Source organism: Pogonomyrmex barbatus, unplaced genomic scaffold, assembly GCF_055798465.1.
Source record: "Pogonomyrmex barbatus isolate J1 unplaced genomic scaffold, ASM5579846v1 scaffold1, whole genome shotgun sequence".
NCBI lineage: Eukaryota > Metazoa > Arthropoda > Insecta > Hymenoptera > Formicidae > Pogonomyrmex > Pogonomyrmex barbatus.
In genome coordinates, this window is record NW_028297098.1 from 22,724,104 (window position 1) to 22,737,054 (window position 12,951).

Sequence of the window (12,951 nt, forward strand, 5' to 3'; positions counted from 1 at the left end):
CAATCTCTCATTAATGTTACATTAATGTTAGATTATACTTTCATAATGGCTCTTGTTATAATATCGTATATCATGTAGAAATAATTCAATTCTATAAAATTATTTTTCTGTTATATGTGCTTTCAAATGTCAAGGATGTTATATATATATATATATATATATATATATATATATATATATATATATAATTTTCTTCACTTTAACATACATTGCGTCGGGATCGCACCTATAAATTATGCTGCGCGAATGTGTGAAATCAAACGGAAATTCCAAATTTCTGAACTTTGAGATTTTCGCATTACTCGTCCCATAAATTTCGGAAGCGCAACGTCAATTTTGGATACATAATGCCGGCCAGAAGAGACATAAACGCGGAAAAATATGTTTCCCGACAAAAGTTCAAGAGAGTAGAACAAGAAATGGCATGGCATTTTCGATAAAACTAGTTTTGTAACAGTCCCTGATTTTATTGCCTTCGCTGAAATTGCTTATAATGATGTAGTACTGGAGCCCTGCACTGTCGTGCGCGTGGAAACAGTAGTAGTTTGTTATTCTGTCGGTTACGCTCTAAATCGTTAAATCCACAAGAATTGCGCAAAAAAATATCGTCCTTTAGCAAAATTGGCAGAAAAGGGCCCAACTGTGAGAAAAATGATTTTATTTCTGCCTTCGAAAACCTTTCGTTTCAGTAACAAATTCCTTAAAATAAACCAATAATCGTCAATGTGTGAAAAAATAACATGTGATAATTAATTTCTAATTAACTTATAAAAATCTATTTCGGCAAAACAATTATTTTTTCATTTCATTATCTTGATATATTTGATCATTTAAATGTAGTTATTTCTTGTCTACTGCCACAGATAAAAAAAAAAGAGAGATAACTGAATAATAGCTTTCGCTACTCTAAATTTAATTATTGCTACATATTGAATATTATGCATTTGATTTCGCGAATAGAATCATCGATGCGACGGAAGGTTAATAACTTCATAGAAAAATGAAATATTCTGCTTGGTCATCCACTTGGACAATCGCCCTATTTCTCATATTGATTAACTCTCCCACTCTTAACCCACTCTTGCCCGATAGCATTCTTTTGCCCAATTTCATTTCTTCTTTTCCCTCTTCCTCTCTCTCATCTTTATCTCTCCAATCAGATTTCTCTATAAATATAGCGAATATTATGTGGCACTGAATTATACAGAACTATTAGTCGTGATATTTATCGACGCAGAACAAAATTCAGAAGCGGATGAATATTTATTCTTCTTTTTCATCGTAACATTATTGATGTAATCATCATTTCCCATCATTTATAGCTGCTTTATAAAAATTCAAAAAATGTAAAAATCATAATTTACAAATACCTATAGGATAATCCTACTGTATGCATAAATACGTGTATAATATTTTAACAGCATTCAGCAAATTAATTAGAGATCAATCAAGTTATTGTTTTATTTATTTTCACGTCCTAAGTGAATTAATAAATGCGTGCGAATTTAATAAATAAAAAAACTATACTGCTCCATATCTTCTGTAGCAATTTAATATCAACCTATTAGAAGTTAGCCCCCCACTTTTAGAAATAACTTATTTTGAGAGTTGTGCTGAATTGTGCTAGGTTTGTGCTACATTGTGCCCGAATTTTAAAACCGTAATGTGAAAAATGTCATAAAAAATGAAAAAAAACGACATTTTAGGCTAGCCCCCCACTTTGCGATTTTTTTAATTTTCTCGATTGTGCTAGGTTGTGCTAGGTTGTGCTAACATTGTGCCAAAATATTATCTTTAAAAAATAATAACAATAGAAGTTATGATAAAAAATAGATTTGGGAAAAAAAATATATAAATGACATTTATTCTTATATCAGTCATCTAAAGAGTATGCAAATGCATATCTAATATATATTCGCTTAGCACAAGTTGGCACAACCGTCGGTTTCGTCAGCACAACGATATAAAGGGCACTTTACTCTTGAACGTGGCCCTTCGCGCACGCATTTTTTGTTAAAAATTCGGATTTTTAGTTATTGGATGTCCATAATACTGCATATCTGAGTTGTGCTAGGCTAGCCCAAGTTGGCACAACCATAACTTTCGTCAGCACAACTATATAAAGGGCACTTTACTCTTGAGCGCGGCCCTTCGCGCATGCATTTTTTGTTAAAAATTCGGATTTGTAGTTATTGGATGTTCATAATACTGCATATCTGAGTTGTGCTAGCCTAGCACAAGTTGGCACAACCGTCGGTTTCGTCAGCACAATGATATAAAGGGCACTTTACTCTTGAGCGGGGCCCTTCGCGCACGCATTTTTTGTTAAAAATTCGGATTTTTAGTTATTGGATGTCCATAATACTGCATATCTGAGTTGTGCTAGGCTAGCACAAGTTGGCACAACCATAACTTTCGTCAGCACAACGATATAAAGGGCACTTTACTCTTGAGCGCGGCCCTTCGCGCACGCATTTTTTGTTAAAAACTCGGGTTTGTAGTTATTGGATGTTCATAATACTGCATATCTGAGTTGTGCTAGCCTAGCACAAGTTGGCACAACCGTCGGTTTCGTCAGCACAACGATATAAAGGGCACTTTACTCTTGAGCGCGACCCTTCGCGCACGCATTTTTTGTTAAAAATTCGGATTTTTAGTTATTGGATGTCCATAATACTGCATATCTGAGTTGTGCTAGGCTAGCACAAGTTGGCACAACCATAACTTTCGTCAGCACAACGATATAAAGGGCACTTTACTCTTGAGCGCGGCCCTTCGCACACGCATTTTTTGTTAAAAACTCGGGTTTGTAGTTATTGGATGTTCATAATAAATACTACATATCTGAGTTGTGCTAGCCTAGCACAAGTTGGCACAACCGTCGATTTCGTCAGCACAACGATATGAAGGGTACTTTACTCTTGATCGCGGCCCTTCGCGCATTTTTTGTTAAAAACTCGAGTTTGTAGTTATTGGATGTTCATAATACTGCATACCTGAGTTGTGCTAGCCTAGCACAAGTTGGCACAACCATAACTTTCGTCAGCACAACGATATAAAGGGCACTTTACTCTTGAACGCGGTTCTTCGCGCACGCATTTTTTGTTAAAAATTCAGATTTGTAGTTATTGGATGTTCATAATACTGCATATCTGAGTTGTGCTAGCCTAGCACAAGTCAGATATGCAGTATTATGAATATCCAATAATTACAAACCCGAGTTTTTAACAAAAAATGCGTGCGCGAAGGGCCGTGATCAAGAGTAAAGTACCCTTCATATCGTTGTGCTGACGAAATCGACGGTTGTGCCAACTTGTGCTAGGCTAGCACAACTCAGATATGCAGTATTATGAATATCCAATAATTACAAACTCGAGTTTTTAACAAAAAATGCGCGAAGGGCCGCGATCAAGAGTAAAGTACCCTTCATATCGTTGTGCTGACGAAATCGACGGTTGTGCCAACTTGTGCTAGGCTAGCACAACTCAGATATGTAGTATTATGAATCCAATAATTACAAATCCGAGTTTTTAACAAAAAATGCGTGCGCGAAGGACCGCGTTCAAGAGTAAAGTGCCCTTTATATCGTTGTGCTGACGAAAGTTATGATTGTGCCAACTTGTGCTAGGCTAGCACAACTCAGATATGCAATATTATGAACATCCAATAACTACAAATCCGAATTTTTAACAAAAAATGTGTGCGCGAAGGGCCCCGCTCAAGAGTAAAGTGCCCTTTATATCATTGTGCTGACGAAACCGACGGTTGTGCCAACTTGTGCTAGGCTAGCACAACTCAGATATGTAGTATTATGAACATCCAATAATTACAAATCCGAATTTTTAACAAAAAATGCGTGCGCGAAGGGCCGCGTTCAAGAGTAAAGTGCCCTTTATATCGTTATGCTGACGAAACCGACAGTCGTGCCAACTTGTGCTAGGCTAGCACAACTCAGATATGCAGTATTATGAACATCCAATAACTACAAATCCGAATTTTTAACAAAAAATGCGCGCGCGAAGGGTCGCGCTCAAGAGTAAAGTGCCCTTCATATCGTTCTGCTGACGAAACCGACGATTGTGCCGATTTGTGCTAAGCGAATATATATTAGATATGCATTTGCATACTCTTTAGATGACTGATATAAGAATAAATGTCATTTATATATTTTTTTTCCCAAATCTATTTTTTATCATAACTTCTATTGTTATTATTTTTTAAAGATAATATTTTGGCACAATGTTAGCACAACCTAGCACAACCTAGCACAATCGAGAAAATTAAAAAAATCGCAAAGTGGGGGGCTAGCCTAAAATGTCGTTTTTTTTCATTTTTTATGACATTTTTCACATTACGGTTTTAAAATTCGGGCACAATGTAGCACAAACCTAGCACAATTCAGCACAACTCTCAAAATAAGTTATTTCTAAAAGTGGGGGGCTAACTTCTAATAGGTTCAAATGTCCCATCCCATTGTTTATTAAATTAAGTACAACGTTCATTTCGCGAAATGGATGTGCGCTGGAAACATTCGTGGACATCGATCGTGTGCGGACCAACGGGATGCGGGAAAACAATCTTTGTAAAGAGATTTCTTCGTTATTTACCCGTTATGTCAGATTTCCGTTTTGAGAAAATTTTATTTCATTACGCCGAGTGGCAGGATGCTTATCAGCAGCTTCAATATGAAACTCTTCTTGATCGATTATCAGAAAATTCTTGGTTTTTCACGTTGGATTTAAAACATTGAGAATGTTGTCTTTTCCTTATCTTCTGGACGAAACTTCACCTGCCAGTGCCACTTTTTAAATCCAATGTGAAAAACCAAGAATAAAAACGATTTGTGGCAATTTACTGTGATGCCATTTAGATTATGTAATCCTCCGGCGATTTTTAAGAGGTTAATGGAAAGAGTTCTTCATCAGATATTAAATAAAATTTATTTGGTTTATTTAGGTGATGTTGTGATTTTCAATAAAAGCTTCGAGGAAATGTTGGCTACGGAAAGTTTTTTCTTCGTCTCAGGGCACCAAATTTAAAAATAAATCCAAAGAAATGTTCCCTGTTTGGAAGGAAAGTTAAATATTTAAGACATGAAGTCTCGGAAGAAGGAATTTCTATTGACTCTGAAAAGATTGTTTCTGTACAGGAATGGCTTGTTCCGCGGAATAAGAAGTAAATTCATAGCTTTTTGGGGTTTTACTTCTATTATAGGAAATTTGTTAGAGGATTTTTACAAATATCAAAACTCCTATTTTCCTTGACAAAGAAACAGTGCAGGTTTGTTTGGGATGAACATTGTCAGGAGGCATTTGAAAAGCTTAAACGATGTTTGATTTCTTCCCCTGTCTTGTCTTTTCCAATTGAGACAGAAAAATTCATTTTGGATACTGACACCTCGAATCATGGTATTGGTGCTGTTTTATCCCAGGTTCAAGAAGGAAAGGAGAGAGTAATTGCTTATTTTAGTAAAGTGTTAAGTAAAACCGAAAAAAACTATTGTGTTACTCGTAGAGAGCAATAGTTGACTCTTTGAAAAGTTTTCACCATTATTTATATGGACGAGAATTCTTAATAAGAACTGATCATGTTTCTCTCCGTTGGTTGATGTCTTTTAGGGAATTAGAAGGTTAGTTGATCCGCTGGGTGAAACGTCAGCAATATAATTTCGAAATTTCTCATCGAGCAGGGAAATCGCATGGGAACGCTGATGGATTGTCAAGACGCTCCTATGCGGAAAATGACTGCAATTATTGCGCCAGAGTAGAAAGAAAAGAGGAGGAAAACAAAGGGTAATATTTAGGAAGGATAGTTTTAGAGAGAAGAGAATTAAAGGATTGGCGGGCAGCGCAATTAGAAGATCCTTCGATTGTTGAAATTCTTCAGAGTAAGGAAATAGATAGACGCTCATGACATGAGATTATTTCCAGGAATACTTCTTCGAAAATTTATTGGTCTCAATTGAGATTCTTTGGTTATTAAGGATGGAATTCTTTGTAGGAGATGGGAGTCTCCTGATTTGAAAACTGTTATTTTTCAAATTGTTGTTCCTCATAAAATGATGCAACAGGTTTTGGAGGAGATTCATGATTCTCCTATAGGAGAATATTTTGGAGTTAATAAAACTCTTGAAAAGATTCGGAAGCGTTTCTTTTGGGCGACATGCAAACAAGATATAGAACATTGGATTAAGATCTGTAAAGTTTGTGTAGCTAAAAAAGATCTTGCTGGAAAGAGAAAATCTGCTTTTCAGATTTATAATGTAGATGATGCTCCCTTTGAGAAGATACAGATGGATGTGTTAGGCCTCTTACCATTTTCATCATCTGGGAATAAATATTTATTAGTGGTTACTGATTGTTTCTCAAAATGGATGGAGGCTTTTCCACTGAGAAATATTAAAGCTGAGAAATATTAAGTACGGTGGCAAAAGTCTTTGTAAGTCAGATAGTATCTAGGCATGGAGTGCTATTAGAAATACATACGATCAGGGAAGGAATTTCGAATGTTCCAGGAGTTATGTCGAATTTTAGGAATAAAGAAAACTTGCACCCCTCTTCATTCACAATCCAACGGTCAGGTGTAACGACAACATCAGACTTTGTTAAATTATTTATCTAAATTTATTTCAAAAAACCAGAGAGATTAGGATCGTTGGGTCCCTTTAGGATTATTAGCTTACAGATCTAAGCATGAGGTCACAGATTTTATTCCTGCAAAGTTGAATTTGGGTAGAGAATTAAGATAGATTGCCGATAGATCTTCTTCGTGGTTGTCCTCCTGAAACTGATAATGTTCCTCAAGATGGAGGATATTCATTTAGATTGAGGGAGAATGAATCATATCCATAATGTTGCGAGTCAAGTATGGATTTAAGATCGCAAAGGATAAAAATGAATTACGATCGGAAGGATAGACGACTAAATTTTGTGTCTGGCCAGAAAGTTTGGTTTTATAATCCTTAAAGAATGCGAGGTAGGATTCCCAAGTCGCAAAGTAGTTGGGAAGGACCTTATGAGGTGGTTAGGAAAATGAACAATGTAGTTTATTGCATTCGGAAAACGAAAAGACATAAAAATAAAGTGATACAGATTTAGATAGATTAGCTCCATTTGAGGAAAGGAAAGAAAATTTATAGGGAAAAGAATCGAAGCTGAGCCTGTAAATGTGTAAAAAGAGATATATAGATATTTCATTTTTTTGGGGGATAATTAATTAGAAAGAAAGTTCTTTAAGTAGATATTGTTTATGTTTATGTTTCTTATTTGAAGTTTGTTGGCATCGCTTTAAGAGGAAGATCTTCTGCTTACTGTCCGAACATCCGGCTAAGAAAATTCTTTTTTTTTCTTTAAGAAGACCGCCTCGCTCTCGGTTTTTTTGAATCGTGATTTTTCCGAGGGATTTAGAGCGAATGTTGAGGCAGGGACTTGGGATGTCCATTAGAACGAAAGTCTACGGAAGCTTCCCCCCCACTCTGTCCGAGAATTCAAGAGAGAAGTGCGCAAGACAAGCACAAGATAAAGAAGTCACGGAAGAAGAAAGAAGAGGGAAGATAATCTCGCAGTGGCACGGAACTTCCGGAAAAGATGAAGTTTGGAACTGGTTCGGCGCTCGGTAATCCGCAGCAGCAACTCGGGGTAGAGCAGGAAGCTGACAGATTCCCTGAGAACTTCATCGTGGAAGAAGAGGCCGACTTTTCGGCGAGGGAGTCCCCTGGAATTATCGGAACGACAATTTCGAAGAATAAAATTTGTATTTCTTTCCTAAACTGTTCTTCCTTTCCTGGCGCGAGTGTAACGTGAGAGATCGTCGTGGAAGCGCAACAATAAATTGCTCGCAAAAAGTCGATATATTGAAGTAAATTTTCGTGATGTCGAATGACATTTTAAGAGGACACGAACAGATAGATTTTCTAGATGTAAAATTCTAAATTTTTTTTAACATTTGGAGTTATACACTATCGAGGTTATTTTCCTTAATTCTATGGCAAACAAAAATCTGAAAAATAATTAGATATTTCTAGCTTGGAATTATGTAGCTAAGATTGATTTTAGGTCGACGGGAAACGAAAGTAAGATGGACAAACACTGGAATTTATGTTACAAAAAAATTAAATTTATTATTATATTATTATACATATTATACCAATTCATAATAGTGTTTCTTTAATATTTAATTATTCTTAAATACAAGTTTGTATATGACAACACGTTACATGAGATTTTTCGCATTTCCTTTTTCCATGAAGAAAGATTTTACGAAATAATTGTACGATTAGCCTATCATTATCTTCATAGTCTTTGCTGAATATTTTGAGAAACTGTTTAAGCTTATAATCGCGAGACAAATAATAAAGAAATATGCAGCAATATTATCCGCAGGTCTGAGAAAATGTGCTCTGTAATCGCATAATGTTCCATTTATGAGTAGTAGAGTCGAAGTCGTAGATTGAATCTGGAATCGGGTGGTAGTTTATAGCTATCGAAATACGTGCTTTCTCTGTTTGTCTATGTAGAAAGCCAGTGTTGTCCAGGATGATCGTGATTATCGATGTTCGCGACGATGTTCACGACTTCGTCCACACCCTCGGGATTCTGTCGGCAGGATACATACCCACATGTCCGACACTGAGATGATGCAACGCTCGTAAGATTTCGAGCGAATTCATCTTTCGCAGAGAGGAATGATGTTTGAGTTGTTTCCTGACTCGTCGGTGTCGTTATATTTTTATCCTTTTGCGAAGATTGTACGGTAGGAGCTTCCTTTTTTTCATGCGTGAGTTTCGATAGATCTTTTCTTTCTCCGCTTTGTTCGCACCTCGTTTATTCTGTTTCTAATCTTTTATTTCTCCACGTAAGGACATACGGGAAATTTCGTTTTATAATATATTAAAAATCTCGCTTTCTGTATTGCTGTCATCGGAGTTTCATCGGTAAAAGAATTATCGTTGTTTATTAATTATGTCGTTTCCTTCTTGCGGTTGCATTCAGTATCTCAATTTGCATGCATTGCGTAACGCGCAATGAAATTTGCCGGAATTTCGATAAAATCCGTAATGACTGCAGCGTAATTCATGCTCTTCGCCTTCCGACAGATTTTTGAATGCGAGAAAGATTTCTTCTAGATTATATATGTTTCTCGCAAATGTGTTTTGCAAATAATGTATCTTTTCTCGGCCTTTGGTGTATATATAACGCGCTTGCCATGCAATTTCACGTAGTTCTGCCATGAATGTTTGGAATTAGTTTTTTCGTCAAACCACTCATTTCCGTGGAAGTTTCGAGAGAGCCAGTTGTTTTCTCGTCTATTTTTCAGATAATTCGACAAATGGATATGGAGGTACCATAATTCAGTGACTTATGAATGCTTCGTTAACGGCGACAACTGTCACTTCTTTCCCCTCAGCATCGAAACCTTGTATATCGATAACTGTATCCATGATGCGCAGAATGCACTTTCAATCTGTTTTGCTTGAAGTGACGACGTTCGCGTCTAAAACAAAACTGCGGCTATTTTTCGTTATGCTTTCAGAGAAATAGAAATAAAAAGTAGATAACGGTGAGGGAAGAAAGTCGAGTATATTTTAGCCATTAAAATCAACGATAATTTGATGCGAGGAATCGATTTCTAACACGTTATCGAACTCTGCATAAACGATACAATTAATCGTTGTGGTAATTGCTTTTTCAAATCGCACTTCTAATTATAAACTTCCATGTCTGACAAGATTCCAATGTCCCGCGCAATTTGCCGATAGATCGGGAGTGAGATCGAAAGCGAAAAGCGTGAAACCTTTGGCATAATTTTCTCTGCTTATAGAATTCCCCTTGTTTAGAAAATGGATGCCGGTTCCCGAGAAGGGGGTATTATAAACCTCGATGTAGAGCTGGTCTTTTGAGAAACTTGGATGCAGTGGTCTGCTCGGAATTTGCACGTCATCGGCGCCATATAACGAGAAGAAATTTATACCGTAATTTTTGAAATTAAATGGATTTAGCTTTCTGTCACCGTTAAACACTTTGTTATCGACGAATCCGACTATTACGTGCTTTGGAAGTTGCCCGAATATCGCGTTATCAATCGATTCTCCTACCATTCCGGCGTGAATGTTTTAACTTCGACTCGCGTCAGAGGATACTTGGCGGTTGTTTTACTCAACATTCTCGCATGTTCGAGTAACACTGCAGGACTTATTTTTGCTTTTCTTATGAGCAAACTAGCATCTAGAATACGTATTTTCGACGTTGAGTTGCTTTCCATGAGACAAAACGCATCTCTTGAGCGAACAAGTCTCATTCTAACCTCCACTCCGTTAATTAAAAATTTATCTTGATTAAAGACGTCGCAATGAAGATGGCCTATTAAATCTAGCGAATGTTCTTCTTGGATGTATCGGGCGCATCTCACGAGAGCTTGATTGGAATTGTCCGATTCTAATAGCGCGTCCATATAACCGGGTTCATCCGTGTCCCATAGACAAGAAGTCAGATGGGAAGTTTTTGCCGATGAAGAATAATTTATGAAGAATAATAACAATGCTTCAAGGTACGCGCGATACCTGTAGATATTTGGGGGTGATATGAGTTTTTGATTGAAGTACACGTCGATCTGGTTGAACATCGAATGTAGTAGTTGATTTACAGGGCTTACTTTGTTTCCTCTTCCTGCTGATGTTCCAGGACCGGGTAAACTTTCCACTCGTACGCGAAGACTTAGCATGGTATGCGTGAGATCTAGATAATCTTCTCCGTGTCCGGGTACGATAAATTCTATAGCGTCCGCGAGCAAGATTACCGGTTTGTAATAAACCCATTGTGAACTCTCGATACCAGTTTGAGTAGGAGATAAACTGAAAAGATCTAGCTCGCTCTTTAAACACTTGCTCGAGTATAAAGAAGTGAGTATGAAGAAAGGACATATCTCTCAAATTTATGAATCGCACTCACGTCGGTTAAGCAAATATATTGGATACGATGCGCTTTTTCCCGCTATTTCGTCGATGTTTCGTTGCCTTTATATTTTTTCCCGCTTTCCTTCTCGATGATTTTTTTAATTGTTTTTTTCATGCCGATTTTGATGATTTCTTTTTTTTACCGACTTGTCTGCGTTTACGAATCGAGCTTCTCCCGGATTTACCGGTGCATGCCGTCGTGCCCTCCGAAGGAAAACTGAGCGACTCGTATTTTCGCGGATGTTTTATACCCCGACCCCTTCATCAAGTTACTTATATTTTCTTTGGCTTTTCTTTTGAGATTCCCCCTCCCCTCCGATTCCTTGAATCACGTTTTTAATTGCTTCCTTAAATGGAGTATTGTTTTCAACATTCTCTATCACGCCAATTCCGGCGCGTAAAGCTTCTTTCCCGACTGCGCGCATTCCCCTGCTTAGAAAAGGAAGTACTCTTCTAAATAATCCTCCGAAAAAATTTTCGATCCCATGACCACGCTGATAGGCTGAATCGACGAAAATTCGAGGAATTCCTTCTCCCCTACCTTCACTATCATTCTGCATTTCATAATACTCGTATTCCATACGGGATTTTTTCTCAAAGCTCCGTAGACTTTCCACCGCAAATGATAATTAACGGACACGTCTAAAGTGTAATGTCACTATCAGTGTTCCGGATACGAATGGTATTTTTTCTCCACTATGATCTTTTATATCTATTTCAATTTTACGGAATTTCGTTTGACGCAGTGGAGTATATTGCAGAGTGGAGAAATATTTTACCAGATTCGTCCAGTACGTGTAATTACAGCCGAATATTTCAACTGGAACGATTCGAAGAAGCGGACTTCGCGTATCGCCGGTTATGTAAGGCTTGCAAATATCGCAATAAACGTACATTTTACCAGGGATACCGTACTATAGACTACAGGATTTTATAATCCAGGAAGATATAACGCGTCCTTTACCAGCGGCGATAAAACCGAGTTTGAAAAATAGAGTTAAATCATTGGAATTAGGTAATGTGTGATGGTAAAAAAGGCTGGCATCATTGGTGTTGATTTTCCTCAATATTTGAAAAATATTATGACAGATTTATATAATGAACGAGAGTGCAGTTTTCGTCACATTCGAGGCTTATGAGGACATTATCACTAGAGTCTTTTTGTAGTTCGAAAGTAAAATGCGAATCAGCGTATCTACACTCTCTATTAATCGCGTAGATAAGATCCTCTTTATTTTCATAAACACCTGGCCGTAAGTGTAATTCTTTCACCGTAAACTTATCAGCATTCTTCTCATCCTTTACGCTCTTCAAATTGGCGAATCTAATCTTATTATCGTTTCGACGTACGTGAAAAAGACTAGAGAGAAATTGAATCTCGCTAAGCGCGATTTCCTATTCTCCGAATAAATTTATATTGTGAGGTAATTGTGTGGTGAAAGAAGAGTATGTATTTCCTGGAAAATATTTCTTACTGCTATTGCTCGGAAGAACTATGAAAAATTGCTCCTTTTCTATTTTAGAGAAAAGTTAAACTCGAAGGGAATTCGACTGTCGAATTTACTGGGATATCCTCGCCAACTAACTAGCAGCTGTTTATTAGCACCGCGTCTTCTCCTCTATCACGCGTTCGACGATAAACTCTTCTTCCGCCAAATTTTTATCGACTCGTTCTAATTTTTGTTCATAAAAAATCCCATCAATTTTGTTCTCCCGATAAATCACACAATTCGTACACACGGGGTCTTCGCCAATGGAGAACGCGACAAACTCGAAATATCTCCTCGCTCCATCGCGCTTCATATCTTTTCTTGAAAGTGGCTTTTGCGCTACTGACACGAACGAGATCGTTAACATTGAATTTAGCTTTTCGTTCTATTATTTTCGGCGCCCCTTTCTCTCTCCCCCTATGCCGCTCCATATTTTCGTGTGCGAGCATTTTCTCTCGTAACGGCCGCTGGTTGCATCCTGGACGAATGACGAATGACGATGTGATTGTA